This window comes from Pseudophryne corroboree, chromosome 6 (assembly GCF_028390025.1).
Source record: "Pseudophryne corroboree isolate aPseCor3 chromosome 6, aPseCor3.hap2, whole genome shotgun sequence".
In the NCBI taxonomy this organism is placed as follows: Eukaryota; Metazoa; Chordata; class Amphibia; order Anura; family Myobatrachidae; genus Pseudophryne; species Pseudophryne corroboree.
The window spans coordinates 97065731-97091554 of NC_086449.1; the positions used below are offsets into that span (position 1 = coordinate 97065731).

General features: G+C 39.3%; 53 non-coding genes across 53 annotated transcripts; all 53 read left to right on the forward strand.

Moving 5' to 3' along the window:
- Positions 1-284: 284 nt before the first annotated feature.
- Positions 285-356, forward strand: TRNAH-GUG (transfer RNA histidin (anticodon GUG)). The gene has a single exon. It is a non-coding gene; the product is annotated as a tRNA-His (tRNA).
- A 421-nt stretch (positions 357-777) lies between these two features.
- On the forward strand, positions 778-850 carry TRNAR-ACG (transfer RNA arginine (anticodon ACG)). The gene has a single exon. It is a non-coding gene; the product is annotated as a tRNA-Arg (tRNA).
- Positions 851-858: 8 nt separating this feature from the next.
- On the forward strand, positions 859-930 carry TRNAH-GUG (transfer RNA histidin (anticodon GUG)). The gene has a single exon. It is a non-coding gene; the product is annotated as a tRNA-His (tRNA).
- A 501-nt stretch (positions 931-1431) lies between these two features.
- Positions 1432-1503, forward strand: TRNAH-GUG (transfer RNA histidin (anticodon GUG)). Its single transcript has one exon. It is a non-coding gene; the product is annotated as a tRNA-His (tRNA).
- A 432-nt stretch (positions 1504-1935) lies between these two features.
- On the forward strand, positions 1936-2008 carry TRNAR-ACG (transfer RNA arginine (anticodon ACG)). Its single transcript has one exon. It is a non-coding gene; the product is annotated as a tRNA-Arg (tRNA).
- An 8-nt stretch (positions 2009-2016) lies between these two features.
- On the forward strand, positions 2017-2088 carry TRNAH-GUG (transfer RNA histidin (anticodon GUG)). Its single transcript has one exon. It is a non-coding gene; the product is annotated as a tRNA-His (tRNA).
- Positions 2089-2516: 428 nt separating this feature from the next.
- TRNAR-ACG (transfer RNA arginine (anticodon ACG)) lies at positions 2517-2589 on the forward strand. Its single transcript has one exon. It is a non-coding gene; the product is annotated as a tRNA-Arg (tRNA).
- A 1155-nt stretch (positions 2590-3744) lies between these two features.
- TRNAH-GUG (transfer RNA histidin (anticodon GUG)) lies at positions 3745-3816 on the forward strand. The gene has a single exon. It is a non-coding gene; the product is annotated as a tRNA-His (tRNA).
- Positions 3817-4237: 421 nt separating this feature from the next.
- Positions 4238-4310, forward strand: TRNAR-ACG (transfer RNA arginine (anticodon ACG)). Its single transcript has one exon. It is a non-coding gene; the product is annotated as a tRNA-Arg (tRNA).
- Positions 4311-4318: 8 nt separating this feature from the next.
- TRNAH-GUG (transfer RNA histidin (anticodon GUG)) lies at positions 4319-4390 on the forward strand. The gene has a single exon. It is a non-coding gene; the product is annotated as a tRNA-His (tRNA).
- Positions 4391-4891: 501 nt separating this feature from the next.
- Positions 4892-4963, forward strand: TRNAH-GUG (transfer RNA histidin (anticodon GUG)). Its single transcript has one exon. It is a non-coding gene; the product is annotated as a tRNA-His (tRNA).
- A 432-nt stretch (positions 4964-5395) lies between these two features.
- TRNAR-ACG (transfer RNA arginine (anticodon ACG)) lies at positions 5396-5468 on the forward strand. The gene has a single exon. It is a non-coding gene; the product is annotated as a tRNA-Arg (tRNA).
- An 8-nt stretch (positions 5469-5476) lies between these two features.
- TRNAH-GUG (transfer RNA histidin (anticodon GUG)) lies at positions 5477-5548 on the forward strand. The gene has a single exon. It is a non-coding gene; the product is annotated as a tRNA-His (tRNA).
- A 428-nt stretch (positions 5549-5976) lies between these two features.
- Positions 5977-6049, forward strand: TRNAR-ACG (transfer RNA arginine (anticodon ACG)). Its single transcript has one exon. It is a non-coding gene; the product is annotated as a tRNA-Arg (tRNA).
- An 8-nt stretch (positions 6050-6057) lies between these two features.
- Positions 6058-6129, forward strand: TRNAH-GUG (transfer RNA histidin (anticodon GUG)). Its single transcript has one exon. It is a non-coding gene; the product is annotated as a tRNA-His (tRNA).
- Positions 6130-6630: 501 nt separating this feature from the next.
- Positions 6631-6702, forward strand: TRNAH-GUG (transfer RNA histidin (anticodon GUG)). The gene has a single exon. It is a non-coding gene; the product is annotated as a tRNA-His (tRNA).
- A 432-nt stretch (positions 6703-7134) lies between these two features.
- TRNAR-ACG (transfer RNA arginine (anticodon ACG)) lies at positions 7135-7207 on the forward strand. The gene has a single exon. It is a non-coding gene; the product is annotated as a tRNA-Arg (tRNA).
- An 8-nt stretch (positions 7208-7215) lies between these two features.
- Positions 7216-7287, forward strand: TRNAH-GUG (transfer RNA histidin (anticodon GUG)). Its single transcript has one exon. It is a non-coding gene; the product is annotated as a tRNA-His (tRNA).
- Positions 7288-7719: 432 nt separating this feature from the next.
- TRNAR-ACG (transfer RNA arginine (anticodon ACG)) lies at positions 7720-7792 on the forward strand. The gene has a single exon. It is a non-coding gene; the product is annotated as a tRNA-Arg (tRNA).
- A 1155-nt stretch (positions 7793-8947) lies between these two features.
- On the forward strand, positions 8948-9019 carry TRNAH-GUG (transfer RNA histidin (anticodon GUG)). The gene has a single exon. It is a non-coding gene; the product is annotated as a tRNA-His (tRNA).
- A 421-nt stretch (positions 9020-9440) lies between these two features.
- TRNAR-ACG (transfer RNA arginine (anticodon ACG)) lies at positions 9441-9513 on the forward strand. Its single transcript has one exon. It is a non-coding gene; the product is annotated as a tRNA-Arg (tRNA).
- An 8-nt stretch (positions 9514-9521) lies between these two features.
- TRNAH-GUG (transfer RNA histidin (anticodon GUG)) lies at positions 9522-9593 on the forward strand. Its single transcript has one exon. It is a non-coding gene; the product is annotated as a tRNA-His (tRNA).
- A 501-nt stretch (positions 9594-10094) lies between these two features.
- Positions 10095-10166, forward strand: TRNAH-GUG (transfer RNA histidin (anticodon GUG)). The gene has a single exon. It is a non-coding gene; the product is annotated as a tRNA-His (tRNA).
- A 432-nt stretch (positions 10167-10598) lies between these two features.
- TRNAR-ACG (transfer RNA arginine (anticodon ACG)) lies at positions 10599-10671 on the forward strand. Its single transcript has one exon. It is a non-coding gene; the product is annotated as a tRNA-Arg (tRNA).
- An 8-nt stretch (positions 10672-10679) lies between these two features.
- TRNAH-GUG (transfer RNA histidin (anticodon GUG)) lies at positions 10680-10751 on the forward strand. Its single transcript has one exon. It is a non-coding gene; the product is annotated as a tRNA-His (tRNA).
- Positions 10752-11179: 428 nt separating this feature from the next.
- On the forward strand, positions 11180-11252 carry TRNAR-ACG (transfer RNA arginine (anticodon ACG)). The gene has a single exon. It is a non-coding gene; the product is annotated as a tRNA-Arg (tRNA).
- An 8-nt stretch (positions 11253-11260) lies between these two features.
- TRNAH-GUG (transfer RNA histidin (anticodon GUG)) lies at positions 11261-11332 on the forward strand. The gene has a single exon. It is a non-coding gene; the product is annotated as a tRNA-His (tRNA).
- Positions 11333-11833: 501 nt separating this feature from the next.
- Positions 11834-11905, forward strand: TRNAH-GUG (transfer RNA histidin (anticodon GUG)). Its single transcript has one exon. It is a non-coding gene; the product is annotated as a tRNA-His (tRNA).
- Positions 11906-12337: 432 nt separating this feature from the next.
- On the forward strand, positions 12338-12410 carry TRNAR-ACG (transfer RNA arginine (anticodon ACG)). The gene has a single exon. It is a non-coding gene; the product is annotated as a tRNA-Arg (tRNA).
- Positions 12411-12418: 8 nt separating this feature from the next.
- TRNAH-GUG (transfer RNA histidin (anticodon GUG)) lies at positions 12419-12490 on the forward strand. Its single transcript has one exon. It is a non-coding gene; the product is annotated as a tRNA-His (tRNA).
- Positions 12491-12922: 432 nt separating this feature from the next.
- Positions 12923-12995, forward strand: TRNAR-ACG (transfer RNA arginine (anticodon ACG)). Its single transcript has one exon. It is a non-coding gene; the product is annotated as a tRNA-Arg (tRNA).
- An 8-nt stretch (positions 12996-13003) lies between these two features.
- Positions 13004-13075, forward strand: TRNAH-GUG (transfer RNA histidin (anticodon GUG)). Its single transcript has one exon. It is a non-coding gene; the product is annotated as a tRNA-His (tRNA).
- Positions 13076-14080: 1005 nt separating this feature from the next.
- TRNAR-ACG (transfer RNA arginine (anticodon ACG)) lies at positions 14081-14153 on the forward strand. The gene has a single exon. It is a non-coding gene; the product is annotated as a tRNA-Arg (tRNA).
- Positions 14154-14654: 501 nt separating this feature from the next.
- TRNAS-ACU (transfer RNA serine (anticodon ACU)) lies at positions 14655-14727 on the forward strand. The gene has a single exon. It is a non-coding gene; the product is annotated as a tRNA-Ser (tRNA).
- An 8-nt stretch (positions 14728-14735) lies between these two features.
- On the forward strand, positions 14736-14807 carry TRNAH-GUG (transfer RNA histidin (anticodon GUG)). Its single transcript has one exon. It is a non-coding gene; the product is annotated as a tRNA-His (tRNA).
- A 421-nt stretch (positions 14808-15228) lies between these two features.
- Positions 15229-15301, forward strand: TRNAR-ACG (transfer RNA arginine (anticodon ACG)). The gene has a single exon. It is a non-coding gene; the product is annotated as a tRNA-Arg (tRNA).
- A 1081-nt stretch (positions 15302-16382) lies between these two features.
- Positions 16383-16455, forward strand: TRNAR-ACG (transfer RNA arginine (anticodon ACG)). The gene has a single exon. It is a non-coding gene; the product is annotated as a tRNA-Arg (tRNA).
- An 8-nt stretch (positions 16456-16463) lies between these two features.
- On the forward strand, positions 16464-16535 carry TRNAH-GUG (transfer RNA histidin (anticodon GUG)). The gene has a single exon. It is a non-coding gene; the product is annotated as a tRNA-His (tRNA).
- Positions 16536-17035: 500 nt separating this feature from the next.
- On the forward strand, positions 17036-17107 carry TRNAH-GUG (transfer RNA histidin (anticodon GUG)). Its single transcript has one exon. It is a non-coding gene; the product is annotated as a tRNA-His (tRNA).
- A 432-nt stretch (positions 17108-17539) lies between these two features.
- On the forward strand, positions 17540-17612 carry TRNAR-ACG (transfer RNA arginine (anticodon ACG)). Its single transcript has one exon. It is a non-coding gene; the product is annotated as a tRNA-Arg (tRNA).
- A 512-nt stretch (positions 17613-18124) lies between these two features.
- TRNAR-ACG (transfer RNA arginine (anticodon ACG)) lies at positions 18125-18197 on the forward strand. Its single transcript has one exon. It is a non-coding gene; the product is annotated as a tRNA-Arg (tRNA).
- Positions 18198-19282: 1085 nt separating this feature from the next.
- Positions 19283-19355, forward strand: TRNAR-ACG (transfer RNA arginine (anticodon ACG)). Its single transcript has one exon. It is a non-coding gene; the product is annotated as a tRNA-Arg (tRNA).
- A 501-nt stretch (positions 19356-19856) lies between these two features.
- Positions 19857-19929, forward strand: TRNAR-ACG (transfer RNA arginine (anticodon ACG)). Its single transcript has one exon. It is a non-coding gene; the product is annotated as a tRNA-Arg (tRNA).
- Positions 19930-20430: 501 nt separating this feature from the next.
- TRNAR-ACG (transfer RNA arginine (anticodon ACG)) lies at positions 20431-20503 on the forward strand. The gene has a single exon. It is a non-coding gene; the product is annotated as a tRNA-Arg (tRNA).
- Positions 20504-20511: 8 nt separating this feature from the next.
- TRNAH-GUG (transfer RNA histidin (anticodon GUG)) lies at positions 20512-20583 on the forward strand. Its single transcript has one exon. It is a non-coding gene; the product is annotated as a tRNA-His (tRNA).
- A 501-nt stretch (positions 20584-21084) lies between these two features.
- TRNAH-GUG (transfer RNA histidin (anticodon GUG)) lies at positions 21085-21156 on the forward strand. Its single transcript has one exon. It is a non-coding gene; the product is annotated as a tRNA-His (tRNA).
- A 1007-nt stretch (positions 21157-22163) lies between these two features.
- TRNAR-ACG (transfer RNA arginine (anticodon ACG)) lies at positions 22164-22236 on the forward strand. The gene has a single exon. It is a non-coding gene; the product is annotated as a tRNA-Arg (tRNA).
- A 592-nt stretch (positions 22237-22828) lies between these two features.
- Positions 22829-22900, forward strand: TRNAH-GUG (transfer RNA histidin (anticodon GUG)). Its single transcript has one exon. It is a non-coding gene; the product is annotated as a tRNA-His (tRNA).
- Positions 22901-23332: 432 nt separating this feature from the next.
- Positions 23333-23405, forward strand: TRNAR-ACG (transfer RNA arginine (anticodon ACG)). Its single transcript has one exon. It is a non-coding gene; the product is annotated as a tRNA-Arg (tRNA).
- A 573-nt stretch (positions 23406-23978) lies between these two features.
- Positions 23979-24050, forward strand: TRNAH-GUG (transfer RNA histidin (anticodon GUG)). Its single transcript has one exon. It is a non-coding gene; the product is annotated as a tRNA-His (tRNA).
- A 562-nt stretch (positions 24051-24612) lies between these two features.
- Positions 24613-24684, forward strand: TRNAH-GUG (transfer RNA histidin (anticodon GUG)). The gene has a single exon. It is a non-coding gene; the product is annotated as a tRNA-His (tRNA).
- Positions 24685-25116: 432 nt separating this feature from the next.
- On the forward strand, positions 25117-25189 carry TRNAR-ACG (transfer RNA arginine (anticodon ACG)). Its single transcript has one exon. It is a non-coding gene; the product is annotated as a tRNA-Arg (tRNA).
- Positions 25190-25690: 501 nt separating this feature from the next.
- TRNAR-ACG (transfer RNA arginine (anticodon ACG)) lies at positions 25691-25763 on the forward strand. Its single transcript has one exon. It is a non-coding gene; the product is annotated as a tRNA-Arg (tRNA).
- Positions 25764-25824: the final 61 nt, after the last annotated feature.

Here is a 25824-nt window from a genome sequence, read left to right on the forward strand (position 1 = left end):
GACTCTGAGCAAGTTCATCACAGGCTGAAAAGATCATTTTGCAGTCACAAAAAAAATTGTTTGTGAGATGTTTATGGGAAATAAGCCCTGCAGCAAGTGTACAGTCAACTCTCAAAATTTGATTCTGTATATACTTCAATAACCATCAAAGCTTGAAACAGGTTCAAAAACAGGATGAACACTCCAAGTGGCATAAGACAGCTGGGCCAGTGGCGCAATGGATAACGCATCTGACTACGGATCAGCTGATTGTATGTTCGACTCCTACCTGGCTCGTTTAAGTTGCCGTGATCGTATAGTGGTTAGTACTCTGCGTTGTGGCCGCAGCAACCCCGGTTCGAATCCGGGTCACGGCATTTTCATTTTATTTCTCACACATCCATTTCTTTACAATATTGAAGGTAAGGACAATTGAAGAAACTAAGCAGATTCTTTGAATGTGCTTGCACAATTTGTCTTTACTGCTTATTGTGAAGCTATCTTTCCATACTTTGAATCATTTCTTTGTGAATCATTTTCTTGAAATCTGGAAAGCTGACATAAATTCCTGAATACAGGAAACTCAAATGAATGGACTCTGAGCAAGTTCATCACAGGCTGAAAAGATTATTTTGTTGTCACAAAGAAAATTGTTTGTGAGATGTTTATGGGAAATAAGCCCTGCAGCAAGTGTACAGTCAACTCTGAAAATTTGATTCTGTATATACTGCAACAACCATCAAAGCTTGAAACAGGTTCAAAAACATGATGAACACTCCAAAGTGGTTTAAGACAGCTGGGCCAGTGGCGCAATGGATAACGCGTCTGACTACGGATCAGAAGATTGTAGGTTCGACTCCTACCTGGCTCGTTTAAGTTGCCGTGATCGTATAGTGGTTAGTACTCTGCGTTGTGGCCGCAGCAACCCCGGTTCGAATCCGGGTCACGGCATTTTCATTTTATTTCTAACACATCCATTTCTTTACAATATTGAAGGTAAGGACAATTGAAGAAACTAAGCAGATTCTTTGAATGTGCTTGCACAATTTGTCTTTACTGCTTATTGTGAAGCTATCTTTCCATACTTTGAATCATTTCTTTGTGAATCATTTTCTTGAAATCTGGAAAGCTGACATAAATTCCTGAATACAGGAAACTCAAATGAATGGACTCTGAGCAAGTTCATCACAGGCTGAAAAGATCATTTTGCAGTCACAAAAAAAATTGTTTGTGAGATGTTTATGGGAAATAAGCCCTGCAGCAAGTGTACAGTCAACTCTCAAAATTTGATTCTGTATATACTTCAATAACCATCAAAGCTTGAAACAGGTTCAAAAACAGGATGAACACTCCAAGTGGCATAAGACAGCTGGGCCAGTGGCGCAATGGATAACGCATCTGACTACGGATCAGCAGATTGTATGGTCGACTCCTACCTGGCTTGTTTAAGTTGCCGTGATCGTATAGTGGTTAGTACTCTGCGTTGTGGCCGCAGCAACCCCGGTTCGAATCCGGGTCACGGCATTTTCATTTTATTTCTCACACATCCATTTCTTTACAATATTGAAGGTAAGGACAATTGAAGAAACTAAGCAGATTCTTTGAATGTGCTTGCACAATTTGTCTTTACTGCTTATTGTGAAGCTATCTTTCCATACTTTGAATCATTTCTTGATCATTTCTTTGTGAATCGTTTTCTTGAAATCTGGAAAGCTGACATAAATTCCTGAATACAGGAAACTCAAATGAATTGACTCTGAGCAAGTTCATCACAGGCTGAAAAGATCATTTTGCAGTCACAAAGAAAATTGTTTGTGAGATGTTTATGGGAAATAAGCCCTGCAGCAAGTGTACAGTCAACTCTCAAAATTTGATTCTGTATATACTTCAATAACCATCAAAGCTTGAAACAGGTTCAAAAACATGATGAACACTCCAAAGGGGTTTAAGACAGCTGGGCCAGTGGCGCAATGGATAACGCGTCTGACTACGGATCAGAAGATTGTAGGTTCGACTCCTACCTGGCTCGTTTAAGTTGCCGTGATCGTATAGTGGTTAGTACTCTGCGTTGTGGCCGCAGCAACCCCGGTTCGAATCCGGGTCACGGCATTTTCATTTTATTTCTCACACATCCATTTCTTTACAATATTGAAGGTAAGGACAATTGAAGAAACTAAGCAGATTCTTTGAATGTGCTTGCACAATTTGTCTTTACTGCTTATTGTGAAGCTATCTTTCCATACTTTGAATCATTTCTTGATCATTTCTTTGTGAATCGTTTTCTTGAAATCTGGAAAGCTGACATAAATTCCTGAATACAGGAAACTCAAATGAATGGACTCTGAGCAACTTCATCACAGGCTGAAAAGATCATTTTGCAGTCGCAAAGAAAATTGTGAGATGTTTATGGGAAATAAGCCCTGCAGCAAGTGTACAGTCAACTCTCAAAATTTGATTCTGTATATACTTGAATAACCATCAAAGCTTGAAACAGGTTCCAAAACATGATGAACACTCCAAAGTAGTATAAGACAGCTGGGCCAGTGGCGCAATGGATAACGCGTCTGACTACGGATCAGAAGATTGTAGGTTCGACTCCTACCTGGCTCGTTTAAGTTGCCGTGATCGTATAGTGGTTAGTACTCTGCGTTGTGGCCGCAGCAACCCAGGTTCGAATCCGGGTCACGGCATTTTCATTTTATTTCTCACTCATCCATTTCTTTACAATATTGAAGGTAAGGACAATTGAAGAAACTAAGCAGATTCTTTGAATGTGCTTGCACAATTTGTCTTTACTGCTTATTGTGAAGCTATCTTTCCATACTTTGAATCATTTCTTTGTGAATCATTTTCTTGAAATCTGGAAAGCTGACATAAATTCCTGAATACAGGAAACTCAAATGAATGGACTCTGAGCAAGTTCATCACAGGCTGAAAAGATTATTTTGTTGTCACAAAGAAAATTGTTTGTGAGATGTTTATGGGAAATAAGCCCTGCAGCAAGTGTACAGTCAACTCTGAAAATTTGATTCTGTATATACTTCAACAACCATCAAAGCTTGAAACAGGTTCAAAAACATGATGAACACTCCAAAGTGGTTTAAGACAGCTGGGCCAGTGGCGCAATGGATAACGCGTTTGACTACGGATCAGAAGATTGTAGGTTCGACTCCTACCTGCCTCTTTTAAGTTGTCGTGATCGTATAGTGGTTAGTACTCTGCGTTGTGGCCGCAGCAACCCTGGTTCGAATCCGGGTCACGGCATTTTCATTTTATTTCTAACACATCCATTTCTTTACAATATTGAAGGTAAGGACAATTGAAGAAACTAAGCAGATTCTTTGAATGTGCTTGCACAATTTGTCTTTACTGCTTATTGTGAAGCTATCTTTCCATACTTTGAATCATTTCTTTGTGAATCATTTTCTTGAAATCTGGAAAGCTGACATAAATTCCTGAATACAGGAAACTCAAATGAATGGACTCTGAGCAAGTTCATCACAGGCTGAAAAGATCATTTTGCAGTCACAAAAAAAATTGTTTGTGAGATGTTTATGGGAAATAAGCCCTGCAGCAAGTGTACAGTCAACTCTCAAAATTTGATTCTGTATATACTTCAATAACCATCAAAGCTTGAAACAGGTTCAAAAACAGGATGAACACTCCAAGTGGCATAAGACAGCTGGGCCAGTGGCGCAATGGATAACGCATCTGACTACGGATCAGCTGATTGTATGTTCGACTCCTACCTGGCTCGTTTAAGTTGCCGTGATCGTATAGTGGTTAGTACTCTGCGTTGTGGCCGCAGCAACCCCGGTTCGAATCCGGGTCACGGCATTTTCATTTTATTTCTCACACATCCATTTCTTTACAATATTGAAGGTAAGGACAATTGAAGAAACTAAGCAGATTCTTTGAATGTGCTTGCACAATTTGTCTTTACTGCTTATTGTGAAGCTATCTTTCCATACTTTGAATCATTTCTTTGTGAATCATTTTCTTGAAATCTGGAAAGCTGACATAAATTCCTGAATACAGGAAACTCAAATGAATGGACTCTGAGCAAGTTCATCACAGGCTGAAAAGATTATTTTGTTGTCACAAAGAAAATTGTTTGTGAGATGTTTATGGGAAATAAGCCCTGCAGCAAGTGTACAGTCAACTCTGAAAATTTGATTCTGTATATACTGCAACAACCATCAAAGCTTGAAACAGGTTCAAAAACATGATGAACACTCCAAAGTGGTTTAAGACAGCTGGGCCAGTGGCGCAATGGATAACGCGTCTGACTACGGATCAGAAGATTGTAGGTTCGACTCCTACCTGGCTCGTTTAAGTTGCCGTGATCGTATAGTGGTTAGTACTCTGCGTTGTGGCCGCAGCAACCCCGGTTCGAATCCGGGTCACGGCATTTTCATTTTATTTCTAACACATCCATTTCTTTACAATATTGAAGGTAAGGACAATTGAAGAAACTAAGCAGATTCTTTGAATGTGCTTGCACAATTTGTCTTTACTGCTTATTGTGAAGCTATCTTTCCATACTTTGAATCATTTCTTTGTGAATCATTTTCTTGAAATCTGGAAAGCTGACATAAATTCCTGAATACAGGAAACTCAAATGAATGGACTCTGAGCAAGTTCATCACAGGCTGAAAAGATCATTTTGCAGTCACAAAAAAAATTGTTTGTGAGATGTTTATGGGAAATAAGCCCTGCAGCAAGTGTACAGTCAACTCTCAAAATTTGATTCTGTATATACTTCAATAACCATCAAAGCTTGAAACAGGTTCAAAAACAGGATGAACACTCCAAGTGGCATAAGACAGCTGGGCCAGTGGCGCAATGGATAACGCATCTGACTACGGATCAGCAGATTGTATGGTCGACTCCTACCTGGCTTGTTTAAGTTGCCGTGATCGTATAGTGGTTAGTACTCTGCGTTGTGGCCGCAGCAACCCCGGTTCGAATCCGGGTCACGGCATTTTCATTTTATTTCTCACACATCCATTTCTTTACAATATTGAAGGTAAGGACAATTGAAGAAACTAAGCAGATTCTTTGAATGTGCTTGCACAATTTGTCTTTACTGCTTATTGTGAAGCTATCTTTCCATACTTTGAATCATTTCTTGATCATTTCTTTGTGAATCGTTTTCTTGAAATCTGGAAAGCTGACATAAATTCCTGAATACAGGAAACTCAAATGAATTGACTCTGAGCAAGTTCATCACAGGCTGAAAAGATCATTTTGCAGTCACAAAGAAAATTGTTTGTGAGATGTTTATGGGAAATAAGCCCTGCAGCAAGTGTACAGTCAACTCTCAAAATTTGATTCTGTATATACTTCAATAACCATCAAAGCTTGAAACAGGTTCAAAAACATGATGAACACTCCAAAGGGGTTTAAGACAGCTGGGCCAGTGGCGCAATGGATAACGCGTCTGACTACGGATCAGAAGATTGTAGGTTCGACTCCTACCTGGCTCGTTTAAGTTGCCGTGATCGTATAGTGGTTAGTACTCTGCGTTGTGGCCGCAGCAACCCCGGTTCGAATCCGGGTCACGGCATTTTCATTTTATTTCTCACACATCCATTTCTTTACAATATTGAAGGTAAGGACAATTGAAGAAACTAAGCAGATTCTTTGAATGTGCTTGCACAATTTGTCTTTACTGCTTATTGTGAAGCTATCTTTCCATACTTTGAATCATTTCTTGATCATTTCTTTGTGAATCGTTTTCTTGAAATCTGGAAAGCTGACATAAATTCCTGAATACAGGAAACTCAAATGAATGGACTCTGAGCAACTTCATCACAGGCTGAAAAGATCATTTTGCAGTCGCAAAGAAAATTGTGAGATGTTTATGGGAAATAAGCCCTGCAGCAAGTGTACAGTCAACTCTCAAAATTTGATTCTGTATATACTTGAATAACCATCAAAGCTTGAAACAGGTTCCAAAACATGATGAACACTCCAAAGTAGTATAAGACAGCTGGGCCAGTGGCGCAATGGATAACGCGTCTGACTACGGATCAGAAGATTGTAGGTTCGACTCCTACCTGGCTCGTTTAAGTTGCCGTGATCGTATAGTGGTTAGTACTCTGCGTTGTGGCCGCAGCAACCCCGGTTCGAATCCGGGTCACGGCATTTTCATTTTATTTCTCACACATCCATTTCTTTACAATATTGAAGGTAAGGACAATTGAAGAAACTAAGCAGATTCTTTGAATGTGCTTGCACAATTTGTCTTTACTGCTTATTGTGAAGCTATCTTTCCATACTTTGAATCATTTCTTTGTGAATCATTTTCTTGAAATCTGGAAAGCTGACATAAATTCCTGAATACAGGAAACTCAAATGAATGGACTCTGAGCAAGTTCATCACAGGCTGAAAAGATCATTTTGTTGTCACAAAAAAAATTGTTTGTGAGATGTTTATGGGAAATAAGCCCTGCAGCAAGTGTACAGTCAACTCTCAAAATTTGATTCTGTATATACTTCAATAACCATCAAAGCTTGAAACAGGTTCAAAAACAGGATGAACACTCCAAGTGGCATAAGACAGCTGGGCCAGTGGCGCAATGGATAACGCATCTGACTACGGATCAGCAGATTGTATGTTCGACTCCTACCTGGCTCGTTTAAGTTGCCGTGATCGTATAGTGGTTAGTACTCTGCGTTGTGGCCGCAGCAACCCCGGTTCGAATCCGGGTCACGGCATTTTCATTTTATTTCTCACACATCCATTTCTTTACAATATTGAAGGTAAGGACAATTGAAGAAACTAAGCAGATTCTTTGAATGTGCTTGCACAATTTGTCTTTACTGCTTATTGTGAAGCTATCTTTCCATACTTTGAATCATTTCTTGATCATTTCTTTGTGAATCGTTTTCTTGAAATCTGGAAAGCTGACATAAATTCCTGAATACAGGAAACTCAAATGAATTGACTCTGAGCAAGTTCATCACAGGCTGAAAAGATCATTTTGCAGTCGCAAAGAAAATTGTTTGTGAGATGTTTATGGGAAATAAGCCCTGCAGCAAGTGTACAGTCAACTCTCAAAATTTGATTCTGTATATACTTCAATAACCATCAAAGCTTGAAACAGGTTCCAAAACATGATGAACACTCCAAAGTGGTATAAGACAGCTGGGCCAGTGGCGCAATGCATAACGCGTCTGACTACGGATCAGAAGATTGTAGGTTCGACTCCTACCTGGCTCGTTTAAGTTGCCGTGATCGTATAGTGGTTAGTACTCTGCGTTGTGGCCGCAGCAACCCCGGTTCGAATCCGGGTCACGGCATTTTCATTTTATTTCTCACACATCCATTTCTTTACAATATTGAAGGTAAGGACAATTGAAGAAACTAAGCAGATTCTTTGAATGTGCTTGCACAATTTGTCTTTACTGCTTATTGTGAAGCTATCTTTCCATACTTTGAATCATTTCTTGATCATTTCTTTGTGAATCGTTTTCTTGAAATCTGGAAAGCTGACATAAATTCCTGAATACAGGAAACTCAAATGAATTGACTCTGAGCAAGTTCATCACAGGCTGAAAAGATCATTTTGCAGTCGCAAAGAAAATTGTTTGTGAGATGTTTATGGGAAATAAGCCCTGCAGCAAGTGTACAGTCAACTCTCAAAATTTGATTCTGTATATACTTCAATAACCATCAAAGCTTGAAACAGGTTCCAAAACATGATGAACACTCCAAAGTGGTATAAGACAGCTGGGCCAGTGGCGCAATGCATAACGCGTCTGACTACGGATCAGAAGATTGTAGGTTCGACTCCTACCTGGCTCGTTTAAGTTGCCGTGATCGTATAGTGGTTAGTACTCTGCGTTGTGGCCGCAGCAACCCAGGTTCGAATCCGGGTCACGGCATTTTCATTTTATTTCTCACTCATCCATTTCTTTACAATATTGAAGGTAAGGACAATTGAAGAAACTAAGCAGATTCTTTGAATGTGCTTGCACAATTTGTCTTTACTGCTTATTGTGAAGCTATCTTTCCATACTTTGAATCATTTCTTTGTGAATCATTTTCTTGAAATCTGGAAAGCTGACATAAATTCCTGAATACAGGAAACTCAAATGAATGGACTCTGAGCAAGTTCATCACAGGCTGAAAAGATTATTTTGTTGTCACAAAGAAAATTGTTTGTGAGATGTTTATGGGAAATAAGCCCTGCAGCAAGTGTACAGTCAACTCTGAAAATTTGATTCTGTATATACTTCAACAACCATCAAAGCTTGAAACAGGTTCAAAAACATGATGAACACTCCAAAGTGGTTTAAGACAGCTGGGCCAGTGGCGCAATGGATAACGCGTTTGACTACGGATCAGAAGATTGTAGGTTCGACTCCTACCTGCCTCTTTTAAGTTGTCGTGATCGTATAGTGGTTAGTACTCTGCGTTGTGGCCGCAGCAACCCTGGTTCGAATCCGGGTCACGGCATTTTCATTTTATTTCTAACACATCCATTTCTTTACAATATTGAAGGTAAGGACAATTGAAGAAACTAAGCAGATTCTTTGAATGTGCTTGCACAATTTGTCTTTACTGCTTATTGTGAAGCTATCTTTCCATACTTTGAATCATTTCTTTGTGAATCATTTTCTTGAAATCTGGAAAGCTGACATAAATTCCTGAATACAGGAAACTCAAATGAATGGACTCTGAGCAAGTTCATCACAGGCTGAAAAGATCATTTTGCAGTCACAAAAAAAATTGTTTGTGAGATGTTTATGGGAAATAAGCCCTGCAGCAAGTGTACAGTCAACTCTCAAAATTTGATTCTGTATATACTTCAATAACCATCAAAGCTTGAAACAGGTTCAAAAACAGGATGAACACTCCAAGTGGCATAAGACAGCTGGGCCAGTGGCGCAATGGATAACGCATCTGACTACGGATCAGCTGATTGTATGTTCGACTCCTACCTGGCTCGTTTAAGTTGCCGTGATCGTATAGTGGTTAGTACTCTGCGTTGTGGCCGCAGCAACCCCGGTTCGAATCCGGGTCACGGCATTTTCATTTTATTTCTCACACATCCATTTCTTTACAATATTGAAGGTAAGGACAATTGAAGAAACTAAGCAGATTCTTTGAATGTGCTTGCACAATTTGTCTTTACTGCTTATTGTGAAGCTATCTTTCCATACTTTGAATCATTTCTTTGTGAATCATTTTCTTGAAATCTGGAAAGCTGACATAAATTCCTGAATACAGGAAACTCAAATGAATGGACTCTGAGCAAGTTCATCACAGGCTGAAAAGATTATTTTGTTGTCACAAAGAAAATTGTTTGTGAGATGTTTATGGGAAATAAGCCCTGCAGCAAGTGTACAGTCAACTCTGAAAATTTGATTCTGTATATACTGCAACAACCATCAAAGCTTGAAACAGGTTCAAAAACATGATGAACACTCCAAAGTGGTTTAAGACAGCTGGGCCAGTGGCGCAATGGATAACGCGTCTGACTACGGATCAGAAGATTGTAGGTTCGACTCCTACCTGGCTCGTTTAAGTTGCCGTGATCGTATAGTGGTTAGTACTCTGCGTTGTGGCCGCAGCAACCCCGGTTCGAATCCGGGTCACGGCATTTTCATTTTATTTCTAACACATCCATTTCTTTACAATATTGAAGGTAAGGACAATTGAAGAAACTAAGCAGATTCTTTGAATGTGCTTGCACAATTTGTCTTTACTGCTTATTGTGAAGCTATCTTTCCATACTTTGAATCATTTCTTTGTGAATCATTTTCTTGAAATCTGGAAAGCTGACATAAATTCCTGAATACAGGAAACTCAAATGAATGGACTCTGAGCAAGTTCATCACAGGCTGAAAAGATCATTTTGCAGTCACAAAAAAAATTGTTTGTGAGATGTTTATGGGAAATAAGCCCTGCAGCAAGTGTACAGTCAACTCTCAAAATTTGATTCTGTATATACTTCAATAACCATCAAAGCTTGAAACAGGTTCAAAAACAGGATGAACACTCCAAGTGGCATAAGACAGCTGGGCCAGTGGCGCAATGGATAACGCATCTGACTACGGATCAGCAGATTGTATGGTCGACTCCTACCTGGCTTGTTTAAGTTGCCGTGATCGTATAGTGGTTAGTACTCTGCGTTGTGGCCGCAGCAACCCCGGTTCGAATCCGGGTCACGGCATTTTCATTTTATTTCTCACACATCCATTTCTTTACAATATTGAAGGTAAGGACAATTGAAGAAACTAAGCAGATTCTTTGAATGTGCTTGCACAATTTGTCTTTACTGCTTATTGTGAAGCTATCTTTCCATACTTTGAATCATTTCTTGATCATTTCTTTGTGAATCGTTTTCTTGAAATCTGGAAAGCTGACATAAATTCCTGAATACAGGAAACTCAAATGAATTGACTCTGAGCAAGTTCATCACAGGCTGAAAAGATCATTTTGCAGTCACAAAGAAAATTGTTTGTGAGATGTTTATGGGAAATAAGCCCTGCAGCAAGTGTACAGTCAACTCTCAAAATTTGATTCTGTATATACTTCAATAACCATCAAAGCTTGAAACAGGTTCAAAAACATGATGAACACTCCAAAGGGGTTTAAGACAGCTGGGCCAGTGGCGCAATGGATAACGCGTCTGACTACGGATCAGAAGATTGTAGGTTCGACTCCTACCTGGCTCGTTTAAGTTGCCGTGATCGTATAGTGGTTAGTACTCTGCGTTGTGGCCGCAGCAACCCCGGTTCGAATCCGGGTCACGGCATTTTCATTTTATTTCTCACACATCCATTTCTTTACAATATTGAAGGTAAGGACAATTGAAGAAACTAAGCAGATTCTTTGAATGTGCTTGCACAATTTGTCTTTACTGCTTATTGTGAAGCTATCTTTCCATACTTTGAATCATTTCTTGATCATTTCTTTGTGAATCGTTTTCTTGAAATCTGGAAAGCTGACATAAATTCCTGAATACAGGAAACTCAAATGAATGGACTCTGAGCAACTTCATCACAGGCTGAAAAGATCATTTTGCAGTCGCAAAGAAAATTGTGAGATGTTTATGGGAAATAAGCCCTGCAGCAAGTGTACAGTCAACTCTCAAAATTTGATTCTGTATATACTTGAATAACCATCAAAGCTTGAAACAGGTTCCAAAACATGATGAACACTCCAAAGTAGTATAAGACAGCTGGGCCAGTGGCGCAATGGATAACGCGTCTGACTACGGATCAGAAGATTGTAGGTTCGACTCCTACCTGGCTCGTTTAAGTTGCCGTGATCGTATAGTGGTTAGTACTCTGCGTTGTGGCCGCAGCAACCCCGGTTCGAATCCGGGTCACGGCATTTTCATTTTATTTCTCACACATCCATTTCTTTACAATATTGAAGGTAAGGACAATTGAAGAAACTAAGCAGATTCTTTGAATGTGCTTGCACAATTTGTCTTTACTGCTTATTGTGAAGCTATCTTTCCATACTTTGAATCATTTCTTTGTGAATCATTTTCTTGAAATCTGGAAAGCTGACATAAATTCCTGAATACAGGAAACTCAAATGAATGGACTCTGAGCAAGTTCATCACAGGCTGAAAAGATCATTTTGTTGTCACAAAAAAAATTGTTTGTGAGATGTTTATGGGAAATAAGCCCTGCAGCAAGTGTACAGTCAACTCTCAAAATTTGATTCTGTATATACTTCAATAACCATCAAAGCTTGAAACAGGTTCAAAAACAGGATGAACACTCCAAGTGGCATAAGACAGCTGGGCCAGTGGCGCAATGGATAACGCATCTGACTACGGATCAGCAGATTGTATGTTCGACTCCTACCTGGCTCGTTTAAGTTGCCGTGATCGTATAGTGGTTAGTACTCTGCGTTGTGGCCGCAGCAACCCCGGTTCGAATCCGGGTCACGGCATTTTCATTTTATTTCTCACACATCCATTTCTTTACAATATTGAAGGTAAGGACAATTGAAGAAACTAAGCAGATTCTTTGAATGTGCTTGCACAATTTGTCTTTACTGCTTATTGTGAAGCTATCTTTCCATACTTTGAATCATTTCTTGATCATTTCTTTGTGAATCGTTTTCTTGAAATCTGGAAAGCTGACATAAATTCCTGAATACAGGAAACTCAAATGAATTGACTCTGAGCAAGTTCATCACAGGCTGAAAAGATCATTTTGCAGTCGCAAAGAAAATTGTTTGTGAGATGTTTATGGGAAATAAGCCCTGCAGCAAGTGTACAGTCAACTCTCAAAATTTGATTCTGTATATACTTCAATAACCATCAAAGCTTGAAACAGGTTCCAAAACATGATGAACACTCCAAAGTGGTATAAGACAGCTGGGCCAGTGGCGCAATGCATAACGCGTCTGACTACGGATCAGAAGATTGTAGGTTCGACTCCTACCTGGCTCGTTTAAGTTGCCGTGATCGTATAGTGGTTAGTACTCTGCGTTGTGGCCGCAGCAACCCCGGTTCGAATCCGGGTCACGGCATTTTCATTTTATTTCTCACACATCCATTTCTTTACAATATTGAAGGTAAGGACAATTGAAGAAACTAAGCAGATTCTTTGAATGTGCTTGCACAATTTGTCTTTACTGCTTATTGTGAAGCTATCTTTCCATACTTTGAATCATTTCTTGATCATTTCTTTGTGAATCGTTTTCTTGAAATCTGGAAAGCTGACATAAATTCCTGAATACAGGAAACTCAAATGAATTGACTCTGAGCAAGTTCATCACAGGCTGAAAAGATCATTTTGCAGTCGCAAAGAAAATTGTTTGTGAGATGTTTATGGGAAATAAGCCCTGCAGCAAGTGTACAGTCAACTCTCAAAATTTGATTCTGTATATACTTCAATAACCATCAAAGCTTGAAACAGGTTCCAAAACATGATGAACACTCCAAAGTGGTATAAGACAGCTGGGCCAGTGGCGCAATGCATAACGCGTCTGACTACGGATCAGAAGATTGTAGGTTCAACTCCTACCTGGCTCGTTTAAGTTGCCGTGATCGTATAGTGGTTAGTACTCTGCGTTGTGGCCGCAGCAACCCCGGTTCAAATCCGGGTCACGGCATTTTCATTTTATTTCTCACACATCCATTTCTTTACAATATTGAAGGTAAGGACAATTGAAGAAACTAAGCAGATTCTTTGAATGTGCTTGCACAATTTGTCTTTACTGCTTATTGTGAAGCTATCTTTCCATACTTTGAATCATTTCTTTGTGAATCATTTTCTTGAAATCTGGAAAGCTGACATAAATTCCTGAATACAGGAAACTCAAATGAATGGACTCTGAGCAAGTTCATCACAGGCTGAAAAGATCATTTTGCAGTCACAAAAAAAATTGTTTGTGAGATGTTTATGGGAAATAAGCCCTGCAGCAAGTGTACAGTCAACTCTCAAAATTTGATTCTGTATATACTTCAATAACCATCAAAGCTTGAAACAGGTTCAAAAACAGGATGAACACTCCAAGTGGCATAAGACAGCTGGGCCAGTGGCGCAATGGATAACGCATCTGACTACGGATCAGCAGATTGTATGTTCGACTCCTACCTGGCTCGTTTAAGTTGCCGTGATTGTATAGTGGTTAGTACTCTGCGTTGTGGCCGCAGCAACCCCGGTTCGAATCTGGGTCACGGCATTTTCATTTTATTTCTCACACATCCATTTCTTTACAATATTGAAGGTAAGGACAATTGAAGAAACTAAGCAGATTCTTTGAATGTGCTTGCACAATTTGTCTTTACTGCTTATTGTGAAGCTATCTTTCCATACTTTGAATCATTTCTTGATCATTTCTTTGTGAATCGTTTTCTTGAAATCTGGAAAGCTGACATAAATTCCTGAATACAGGAAACTCAAATGAATGGACTCTGAGCAAGTTCATCACAGGCTGAAAAGATTATTTTGCAGTCACAAAGAAAATTGTTTGTGAGATGTTTATGGGAAATAAGCCCTGCAGCAAGTGTACAGTCAACTCTGAAAATTTGATTCTGTATATACTTCAACAACCATCAAAGCTTGAAACAGGTTCAAAAACATGATGAACACTCCAAAGTGGTATAAGACAGCTGGGCCAGTGGCGCAATGGATAACGCGTCTGACTACGGATCAGAAGATTGTAGGTTCGACTCCTTCCTGGCTCGTTTAAGTTGCCGTGATTGTATAGTGGTTAGTACTCTGTGTTGTGGCCGCAGCAACCCCGGTTCGAATCTGGGTCATGGCATTTTCATTTTATTTCTCACACATCCATTTCTTTACAATATTGAAGGTAAGGACAATTGAAGAAACTAAGCAGATTCTTTGAATGTGCTTGCACAATTTGTCTTTACTGCTTATTGTGAAGCTATCTTTCCATACTTTGAATCATTTCTTTGTGAATCATTTTCTTGAAATCTGGAAAGCTGACATAAATTCCTGAATACAGGAAACTCAAATGAATGGACTCTGAGCAAGTTCATCACAGGCTGAAAAGATTATTTTGTTGTCACAAAGAAAATTGTTTGTGAGATGTTTATGGGAAATAAGCCCTGCAGCAAGTGTACAGTCAACTCTGAAAATTTGATTCTGTATATACTTCAACAACCATCAAAGCTTGAAACAGGTTCAAAAACATGATGAACACTCCAAAGTGGTTTAAGACAGCTGGGCCAGTGGCGCAATGGATAACGCGTCTGACTACTGATCAGAAGATTGTAGGTTCGACTCCTACCTGGCTCGTTTAAGTTGCCGTGATCGTATAGTGGTTAGTACTCTGCGTTGTGGCTGCAGCAACCCCGGTTCGAATCCGGGTCACGGCATTTTCATTTTATTTCTCACACATCCATTTCTTTACAATATTGAAGGTAAGGACAATTGAAGAAACTAAGCAGATTCTTTGAATGTGCTTGCACAATTTGTCTTTACTGCTTATTGTGAAGCTATCTTTCCATACTTTGAATCATTTCTTTGTGAATCATTTTCTTGAAATCTGGAAAGCTGACATAAATTCCTGAATACAGGAAACTCAAATGAATGGACTCTGAGCAAGTTCATCACAGGCTGAAAAGATTATTTTGTTGTCACAAAGAAAATTGTTTGTGAGATGTTTATGGGAAATAAGCCCTGCAGCAAGTGTACAGTCAACTCTGAAAATTTGATTCTGTATATACTTCAACAACCATCAAAGCTTGAAACAGGTTCAAAAACATGATGAACACTCCAAAGTGGTTTAAGACAGCTGGGCCAGTGGCGCAATGGATAACGCGTCTGACTACGGATCAGAAGATTGTAGGTTCTACTCCTACCTGGCTCGTTTAAGTTGCCGTGATCGTATAGTGGTTAGTACTCTGCGTTGTGGCCGCAGCAACCCCGGTTCTAATCCGGGTCACGGCATTTTCATTTTATTTCTCACACATCCATTTCTTTACAATATTGAAGGTAAGGACAATTGAAGAAACTAAGCAGATTCTTTGAATGTGCTTGCACAATTTGTCTTTACTGCTTATTGTGAAGCTATCTTTCCATACTTTGAATCATTTCTTTGTGAATCATTTTCTTGAAATCTGGAAAGCTGACATAAATTCCTGAATACAGGAAACTCAAATGAATGGACTCTGAGCAAGTTCATCACAGGCTGAAAAGATCATTTTGCAGTCACAAAAAAAATTGTTTGTGAGATGTTTATGGGAAATAAGCCCTGCAGCAAGTGTACAGTCAACTCTCAAAATTTGATTCTGTATATACTTCAATAACCATCAAAGCTTGAAACAGGTTCAAAAACAGGATGAACACTCCAAGTGGCATAAGACAGCTGGGCCAGTGGCGCAATGGATAACGCATCTGACTACGGATCAGCAGATTGTATGTTCGACTCCTACCTGGCTCGTTTAAGTTGCCGTGATCGTATAGTGGTTAGTACTCTGCGTTGTGGCCGCAGCAACCCCGGTTCGAATCTGGGTCACGGCATTTTCATTTTATTTCTCACACATCCATTTCTTTACAATATTGAAGGTAAGGACAATTGAAGAAACTAAGCAGATTCTTTGAATGTGCTTGCACAATTTGTCTTTACTGCTTATTGTGAAGCTATCTTTCCATACTTTGAATCATTTCTTGATCATTTCTTTGTGAATCGTTTTCTTGAAATCTGGAAAGCTGACATAAATTCCTGAATACAGGAAACTCAAATGAATGGACTCTGAGCAACTTCATCACAGGCTGAAAAGATCATTTTGCAGTCGCAAAGAAAATTGTGAGATGTCTATGGGAAATAAGCCCTGCAGCAAGTGTACAGTCAACTCTCAAAATTTGATTCTGTATATACTTGAATAACCATCAAAGCTTGAAACAGGTTCCAAAACATGATGAACACTCCAAAGTGGTATAAGACAGCTGGGCCAGTGGCGCAATGGATAACGCGTCTGACTACGGATCAGAAGATTGTAGGTTCGACTCCTACCTGGCTCGTTTAAGTTGCCGTGATCGTATAGTGGTTAGTACTCTGCGTTGTGGCCGCAGCAACCCCGGTTCGAATCCGGGTCACGGCATTTTCATTTTATTTCTCACACATCCATTTCTTTACAATATTGAAGGTAAGGACAATTGAAGAAACTAAGCAGATTCTTTGAATGTGCTTGCACAATTTGTCTTTACTGCTTATTGTGAAGCTATCTTTCCATACTTTGAATCATTTCTTTGTGAATCATTTTCTTGAAATCTGGAAAGCTGACATAAATTCCTGAATACAGGAAACTCAAATGAATGGACTCTGAGCAAGTTCATCACAGGCTGAAAAGATCATTTTGCAGTCACAAAAAAATTGTTTGTGAGATGTTTATGGGAAATAAGCCCTGCAGCAAGTGTACAGTCAACTCTCAAAATTTGATTCTGTATATACTTCAATAACCATCAAAGCTTGAAACAGGATCAAAAACAGGATGAACACTCCAAGTGGCATAAGACAGCTGGGCCAGTGGCGCAATGGATAACGCATCTGACTACGGATCAGCAGATTGTATGTTCGACTCCTACCTGGCTCGTTTAAGTTGCCGTGATCGTATAGTGGTTAGTACTCTGCGTTGTGGCCGCAGCAACCCCGGTTCGAATCCGGGTCACGGCATTTTCATTTTATTTCTCACACATCCATTTCTTTACAATATTGAAGGTAAGGACAATTGAAGAAACTAAGCAGATTCTTTGAATGTGCTTGCACAATTTGTCTTTACTGCTTATTGTGAAGCTATCTTTCCATACTTTGAATCATTTCTTGATCATTTCTTTGTGAATCGTTTTCTTGAAATCTGGAAAGCTGACATAAATTCCTGAATACAGGAAACTCAAATGAATTGACTCTGAGCAAGTTCATCACAGGCTGAAAAGATCATTTTGCAGTCGCAAAGAAAATTGTTTGTGAGATGTTTATGGGAAATAAGCCCTGCAGCAAGTGTACAGTCAACTCTCAAAATTTGATTCTGTATATACTTCAATAACCATCAAAGCTTGAAACAGGTTCCAAAACATGATGAACACTCCAAAGTGGTATAAGACAGCTGGGCCAGTGGCGCAATGGATAACGCGTCTGACTACGGATCAGAAGATTGTAGGTTCGACTCCTACCTTGCTCGTTTAAGTTGCAGTGATCGTATAGTGGTTAGTACTCTGCGTTGTGGCCGCAGCAACCCCGGTTCGAATCCGGGTCACGGCATTTTCATTTTATTTCTCACACATCCATTTCTTTACAATATTGAAGGTAAGGACAATTGAAGAAACTAAGCAGATTCTTTGAATGTGCTTGCACAATTTGTCTTTACTGCTTATTGTGAAGCTATCTTTCCATACTTTGAATCATTTCTTGATCATTTCTTTGTGAATCGTTTTCTTGAAATCTGGAAAGCTGACATAAATTCCTGAATACAGGAAACTCAAATGAATGGACTCTGAGCAAGTTCATCACAGGCTGAAAAGATTATTTTGCAGTCACAAAGAAAATTGTTTGTGAGATGTTTATGGGAAATAAGCCCTGCAGCAAGTGTACAGTCAACTCTGAAAATTTGATTCTGTATATACTTCAACAACCATCAAAGCTTGAAACAGGTTCAAAAACATGATGAACACTCCAAAGTGGTATAAGACAGCTGGGCCAGTGGCGCAATGCATAACGCGTCTGACTACGGATCAGAAGATTGTAGGTTCAACTCCTACCTGGCTCGTTTAAGTTGCCGTGATCGTATAGTGGTTAGTACTCTGCGTTGTGGCCGCAGCAACCCCGGTTCAAATCTGGGTCACGGCATTTTCATTTTATTTCTCACACATCCATTTCTTTACAATATTGAAGGTAAGGACAATTGAAGAAACTAAGCAGATTCTTTGAATGTGCTTGCACAATTTGTCTTTACTGCTTATTGTGAAGCTATCTTTCCATACTTTGAATCATTTCTTTGTGAATCATTTTCTTGAAATCTGGAAAGCTGACATAAATTCCTGAATACAGGAAACTCAAATGAATGGACTCTGAGCAAGTTCATCACAGGCTGAAAAGATCATTTTGCAGTCACAAAAAAAATTGTTTGTGAGATGTTTATGGGAAATAAGCCATGCAGCAAGTGTACAGTCAACTCTCAAAATTTGATTCTGTATATACTTCAATAACCATCAAAGCTTGAAACAGGTTCAAAAACAGGATGAACACTCCAAGTGGCATAAGACAGCTGGGCCAGTGGCGCAATGGATAACGCATCTGACTACGGATCAGCAGATTGTATGTTCGACTCCTACCTGGCTCGTTTAAGTTGCCGTGATCGTATAGTGGTTAGTACTCTGCGTTGTGGCCGCAGCAACCCCGGTTCGAATCTGGGTCACGGCATTTTCATTTTATTTCTCACACATCCATTTCTTTACAATATTGAAGGTAAGGACAATTGAAGAAACTAAGCAGATTCTTTGAATGTGCTTGCACAATTTGTCTTTACTGCTTATTGTGAAGCTATCTTTCCATACTTTGAATCATTTCTTGATCATTTCTTTGTGAATCGTTTTCTTGAAATCTGGAAAGCTGACATAAATTCCTGAATACAGGAAACTCAAATGAATGGACTCTGAGCAAGTTCATCACAGGCTGAAAAGATTATTTTGCAGTCACAAAGAAAATTGTTTGTGAGATGTTTATGGGAAATAAGCCCTGCAGCAAGTGTACAGTCAACTCTGAAAATTTGATTCTGTATATACTTCAACAACCATCAAAGCTTGAAACAGGTTCAAAAACATGATGAACACTCCAAAGTGGTATAAGACAGCTGGGCCAGTGGCGCAATGGATAACGCGTCTGACTACGGATCAGAAGATTGTAGGTTCGACTCCTTCCTGGCTCGTTTAAGTTGCCGTGATTGTATAGTGGTTAGTACTCTGTGTTGTGGCCTCAGCAACCCCGGTTCGAATCTGGGTCACGGCATTTTCATTTTATTTCTCACACATCCATTTCTTTACAATATTGAAGGTAAGGACAATTGAAGAAACTAAGCAGATTCTTTGAATGTGCTTGCACAATTTGTCTTTACTGCTTATTGTGAAGCTATCTTTCCATACTTTGAATCATTTCTTTGTGAATCATTTTCTTGAAATCTGGAAAGCTGACATAAATTCCTGAATACAGGAAACTCAAATGAATGGACTCTGAGCAAGTTCATCACAGGCTGAAAAGATTATTTTGTTGTCACAAAGAAAATTGTTTGTGAGATGTTTATGGGAAATAAGCCCTGCAGCAAGTGTACAGTCAACTCTCAAAATTTGATTCTGTATATACTTCAACAACCATCAAAGCTTGAAACAGGTTCAAAAACATGATGAACACTCCAAAGTGGTTTAAGACAGCTGGGCCAGTGGCGCAATGGATAACGCGTCTGACTACGGATCAGAAGATTGTAGGTTCGACTCCTACCTGGCTCGTTTAAGTTGCCGTGATCGTATAGTGGTTAGTACTCTGCGTTGTGGCCGCAGCAACCCCGGTTCGAATCCAGGTCACGGCATTTTCATTTTATTTCTCACACATCCATTTCTTTACAATATTGAAGGTAAGGACAATTGAAGAAACTAAGCAGATTCTTTGAATGTGCTTGCACAATTTGTCTTTACTGCTTATTGTGAAGCTATCTTTCCATACTTTGAATCATTTCTTTGTGAATCATTTTCTTGAAATCTGGAAAGCTGACATAAATTCCTGAATACAGGAAACTCAAATGAATGGACTCTGAGCAAGTTCATCACAGGCTGAAAAGATTATTTTGTTGTCACAAAGAAAATTGTTTGTGAGATGTTTATGGGAAATAAGCCCTGCAGCAAGTGTACAGTCAACTCTGAAAATTTGATTCTGTATATACTTCAACAACCATCAAAGCTTGAAACAGGTTCAAAAACATGATGAACACTCCAAAGTGGTTTAAGACAGCTGGGCCAGTGGCGCAATGGATAACGCGTCTGACTACGGATCAGAAGATTGTAGGTTCTACTCCTACCTGGCTCGTTTAAGTTGCCGTGATCGTATAGTGGTTAGTACTCTGCGTTGTGGCCGCAGCAACCCCGGTTCGAATCCGGGTCACGGCATTTTCATTTTATTTCTCACACATCCATTTCTTTACAATATTGAAGGTAAGGACAATTGAAGAAACTAAGCAGATTCTTTGAATGTGCTTGCACAATTTGTCTTTACTGCTTATTGTGAAGCTATCTTTCCATACTTTGAATCATTTCTTTGTGAATCATTTTCTTGAAATCTGGAAAGCTGACATAAATTCCTGAATACAGGAAACTCAAATGAATGGACTCTGAGCAAGTTCATCACAGGTTGAAAAGATCATTTTGCAGTCACAAAAAAAATTGTTTGTGAGATGTTTATGGGAAATAAGCCCTGCAGCAAGTGTACAGTCAACTCTCAAAATTTGATTCTGTATATACTTCAATAACCATCAAAGCTTGAAACAGGTTCAAAAACAGGATGAACACTCCAAGTGGCATAAGACAGCTGGGCCAGTGGCGCAATGGATAACGCATCTGACTACGGATCAGCAGATTGTATGTTCGACTCCTACCTGGCTCGTTTAAGTTGCCGTGATCGTATAGTGGTTAGTACTCTGCGTTGTGGCCGCAGCAACCCCGGTTCGAATCCGGGTCACGGCATTTTCATTTTATTTCTCACACATCCATTTCTTTACAATATTGAAGGTAAGGACAATTGAAGAAACTAAGCAGATTCTTTGAATGTGCTTGCACAATTTGTCTTTACTGCTTATTGTGAAGCTATCTTTCCATACTTTGAATCATTTCTTGATCATTTCTTTGTGAATCGTTTTCTTGAAATCTGGAAAGCTGACATAAATTCCTGAATACAGGAAACTCAAATGAATGGACTCTGAGCAACTTCATCACAGGCTGAAAAGATAATTTTGCAGTCACAAAGAAAATTGTTTGTGAGATGTTTATGGGAAATAAGCCCTGCAGAAAGTGTACAGTCAACTCTCAAAATTTAATTCTGTATATACTTCAATAACCATCAAAGCTTGAAACAGGTTCAAAAACATGATGAACACTCCAAGTGGCATAAGATAGCTGGGCCAGTGGTGCAATGGATAACGTGTCTGACTACAGATCAGAATATTGAAGGTTCGACTCCTGCCTGGCTCGTTTAAGTTGCCGTGATCGTGTAGTGGTTAGTACTCTGCGTTGTGGCTGCAGCAACCCCAGTTCGAATCCGGGTCGCGCCATTTTCATTTTATTTCTCACACATCCATTTCTTTACAATATTGAAGGTAAGGACAATTGAAGAAACTAAGTAGATTCTTTGAATGTGCTTGCACAATTTGTCTTTACTGCTTATTGTGAAGCTATCTTTCCATACTTTGAATCATTTCTTGATCATTTCTTTGTGAATCATTTTCTTGAAAGCTGACATAAATTCCTGAATACAGGAAACTCAAATGAATGGACTCTGAGCAACTTCATCACAGGCTGAAAAGATAATTTTGCAGTCACAAAGAAAATTGTTTGTGAGATGTTTATGGGAAATAAGCCCTGCAGCAAGTGTACAGTCAACTCTCAGACTTTGATTCTGTATATACTTCAATAACCATCAAAGCTTGAAACAGGTTCAAAAACATGATGAATACTCCAAGAGGAATAAGGCAGCTGGGCCAGTGGCGCAATGGATAACGCGTCTGACTACGGATCAGAAGATTGTAAGTTCGACTCCTACCTGGCTTGTTTAAGTTGTCGTGATCATATAGTGGTTAGTACTCTGCGTTGTGGCTGCAGCAACCCTGGTTCGAATCCAGGTCACTGCATTTTCATTTTATTTCTCACACATCCATTTCTTTACAATATTGAAGGTAAGGACAATTGAAGAAACTAAGTAGATTCTTTAAATGTGCTTGCACAATTTGTCTTTACTACTTATTGTGAAGCTATCTTTCCATACTTTGATTCATTTCTTGATCATTTCTTTGTGAATCGTTTTCTTGAAATCTGGAAAGCTGACATAAATTCCTGAATACAGGAAACTCAAATGAATGGACTCTGAGCAACTTCATCACAGGCTGAAAAGATCATTTTGCAGTCACAAAAAAAATTGTTTGTGAGATGTTTATGGGAAATAAGCCCAGCAGCAAGTGTACAGTCAACTCTCAAAATTTGATTCTGTATATACTTCAATAACCATCAAAGCTTGAAACAGGTTCAAAAACAGGATGAACACTCCAAGTGGCATAAGACAGCTGGGCCAGTGGCGCAATGGATAACGCATCTGACTACGGATCAGCAGATTGTATGTTCGACTCCTACCTGGCTCGTTTAAGTTGCCGTGATCGTATAGTGGTTAGTACTCTGCGTTGTGGCCGCAGCAACCCCGGTTCGAATCCGGGTCACGGCATCTTCATTTTATTTCTCACACATCCATTTCTTTACAATATTGAAGGTAAGGACAATTGAAGAAACTAAGCAGATTCTTTGAATGTGCTTGCACAATTTGTCTTTACTGCTTATTGTGAAGCTATCTTTCCATACTTTGAATCATTTCCTGATCATTTCTTTGTGAATCGTTTTCTTGAAATCTGGAAAGCTGACATAAATTCCTGAATACAGGAAACTCAAATGAATGGACTCTGAGCAAGTTCATCACAGGCTGAAAAGATTATTTTGCAGTCACAAAGAAAATTGTTTGTGAGATGTTTATGGGAAATAAGCCCTGCAGCAAGTGTACAGTCAACTCTGAAAATTTGATTCTGTATATACTTCAACAACCATCAAAGCTTGAAACAGGTTCAAAAACATGATGAACACTCCAAAGTGGGATAAGACAGCTGGGCCAGTGGCGCAATGGATAACGCGTCTGACTACGGATCAGAAGATTGTAAGTTCGACTCCTACCTGGCTTGTTTAAGTTGTCGTGATCATATAGTGGTTAGTACTCTGCGTTGTGGCTGCAGCAACCCTGGTTCGAATCCAGGTCACTGCATTTTCATTTTATTTCTCACACATCCATTTCTTTACAATATTGAAGGTAAGGACAATTGAAGAAAATTGTTTGTGAGATCAGATCAATTTGTCTTTACTGCTTATTGTGAAGCTATCTTTCCATACTTTGAATCATTTCTTTGTGAATCATTTTCTTGAAATCTGGAAAGCTGACATAAATTCCTGAATACAGGAAACTCAAATGAATGGACTCTGAGCAAGTTCATCACAGGCTTAAAAGATCATTTTGCAGTCACAAAAAAAATTGTTTGTGAGATGTTTATGGGAAATAAGCCCAGCAGCAAGTGTACAGTCAACTCTCAAAATTTGATTCTGTATATACTTCAATAACCATCAAAGCTTGAAACAGGTTCCAAAACATGATGAACACTCCAAAGTGGTATAAGACAGCTGGGCCAGTGGCGCAATGCATAACGCGTCTGACTACGGATCAGAAGATTGTAGGTTCAACTCCTACCAGGCTCGTTTAAGTTGCCGTGATCGTATAGTGGTTAGTACTCTGCGTTGTGGCCGCAGCAACCCCGGTTCGAATCCGGGTCATGGCATTTTCATTTTATTTCTCACACATCCATTTCTTTACAATATTGAAGGTAAGGACAATTGAAGAAACTAAGCAGATTCTTTGAATGTGCTTGCACAATTTGTCTTTACTGCTTATTGTGAAGCTATCTTTCCATACTTTGAATCATTTCTTGATCATTTCTTTGTGAATCGTTTTCTTGAAATCTGGAAAGCTGACATAAATTCCTGAATACAGGAAACTCAAATGAATGGACTCTGAGCAAGTTCATCACAGGCTGAAAAGATTATTTTGCAGTCACAAAGAAAATTGTTTGTGAGATGTTTATGGGAAATAAGCCCTGCAGCAAGTGTACAGTCAACTCTGAAAATTTGATTCTGTATATACTTCAACAACCATCAAAGCTTGAAACTCTCAAAATTTGATTCTGTATATACTTCAATAACCATCAAAGCTTGAAACAGGTTCAAAAACAGGATGAACACTCCAAGTGGCGTAAGACAGCTGGGCCAGTGGCGCAATGGATAACGCATCTGACTACGGATCAGCAGATTGTATGTTCGACTCCTACCTGGCTCGTTTAAGTTGCCGTGATCGTATAGTGGTTAGTACTCTGCGTTGTGGCCGCAGCAACCCCGGTTCGAATCCGGGTCACGGCATTTTCATTTTATTTCTCACACATCCATTTCTTTACAATATTGAAGGTAAGGACAATTGAAGAAACTAAGCAGATTCTTTGAATGTGCTTGCACAATTTGTCTTTACTGCTTATTGTGAAGCTATCTTTCCATACTTTGAATCATTTCTTGATCATTTCTTTGTGAATCGTTTTCTTGAAATCTGGAAAGCTGACATAAATTCCTGAATACAGGAAACTCAAATGAATGGACTCTGAGCAAGTTCATCACAGGCTGAAAAGATTATTTTGCAGTCACAAAGAAAATTGTTTGTGAGATGTTTATGGGAAATAAGCCCTGCAGCAAGTGTACAGTCAACTCTGAAAATTTGATTCTGTATATACTTCAACAACCATCAAAGCTTGAAACAGGTTCAAAAACATGATGAACACTCCAAAGTGGTATAAGACAGCTGGGCCAGTGGCGCAATGGATAACGCGTCTGACTACGGATCAGAAGATTGTAGGTTCGACTCCTTCCTGGCTCGTTTAAGTTGCCGTGATTGTATAGTGGTTAGTACTCTGCGTTGTGGCCGCAGCAACCCCGGTTCGAATCTGGGTCACGGCATTTTCATTTTATTTCTCACACATCCATTTATTTACAATATTGAAGGTAAGGACAATTGAAGAAACTAAGCAGATTCTTTGAATGTGCTTGCACAATTTGTCTTTACTGCTTATTGTGAAGCTATCTTTCCATACTTTGAATCATTTCTTTGTGAATCATTTTCTTGAAATCTGGAAAGCTGACATAAATTCCTGAATACAGGAAACTCAAATGAATGGACTCTGAGCAAGTTCATCACAGGCTGAAAAGATTATTTTGTTGTCACAAAGAAAATTGTTTGTGAGATGTTTATGGGAAATAAGCCCTGCAGCAAGTGTACAGTCAACTCTGAAAATTTGATTCTGTATATACTTCAACAACCATCAAAGCTTGAAACAGGTTCAAAAACATGATGAACACTCCAAAGTGGTTTAAGACAGCTGGGCCAGTGGCTCAATGGATAACGCGTCTGACTACGGATCAGAAGATTGTAGGTTCGACTCCTACCTGGCTCGTTTAAGTTGCCGTGATCGGATAGTGGTTAGTACTCTGCGTTGTGGCCGCAGCAACCCTGGT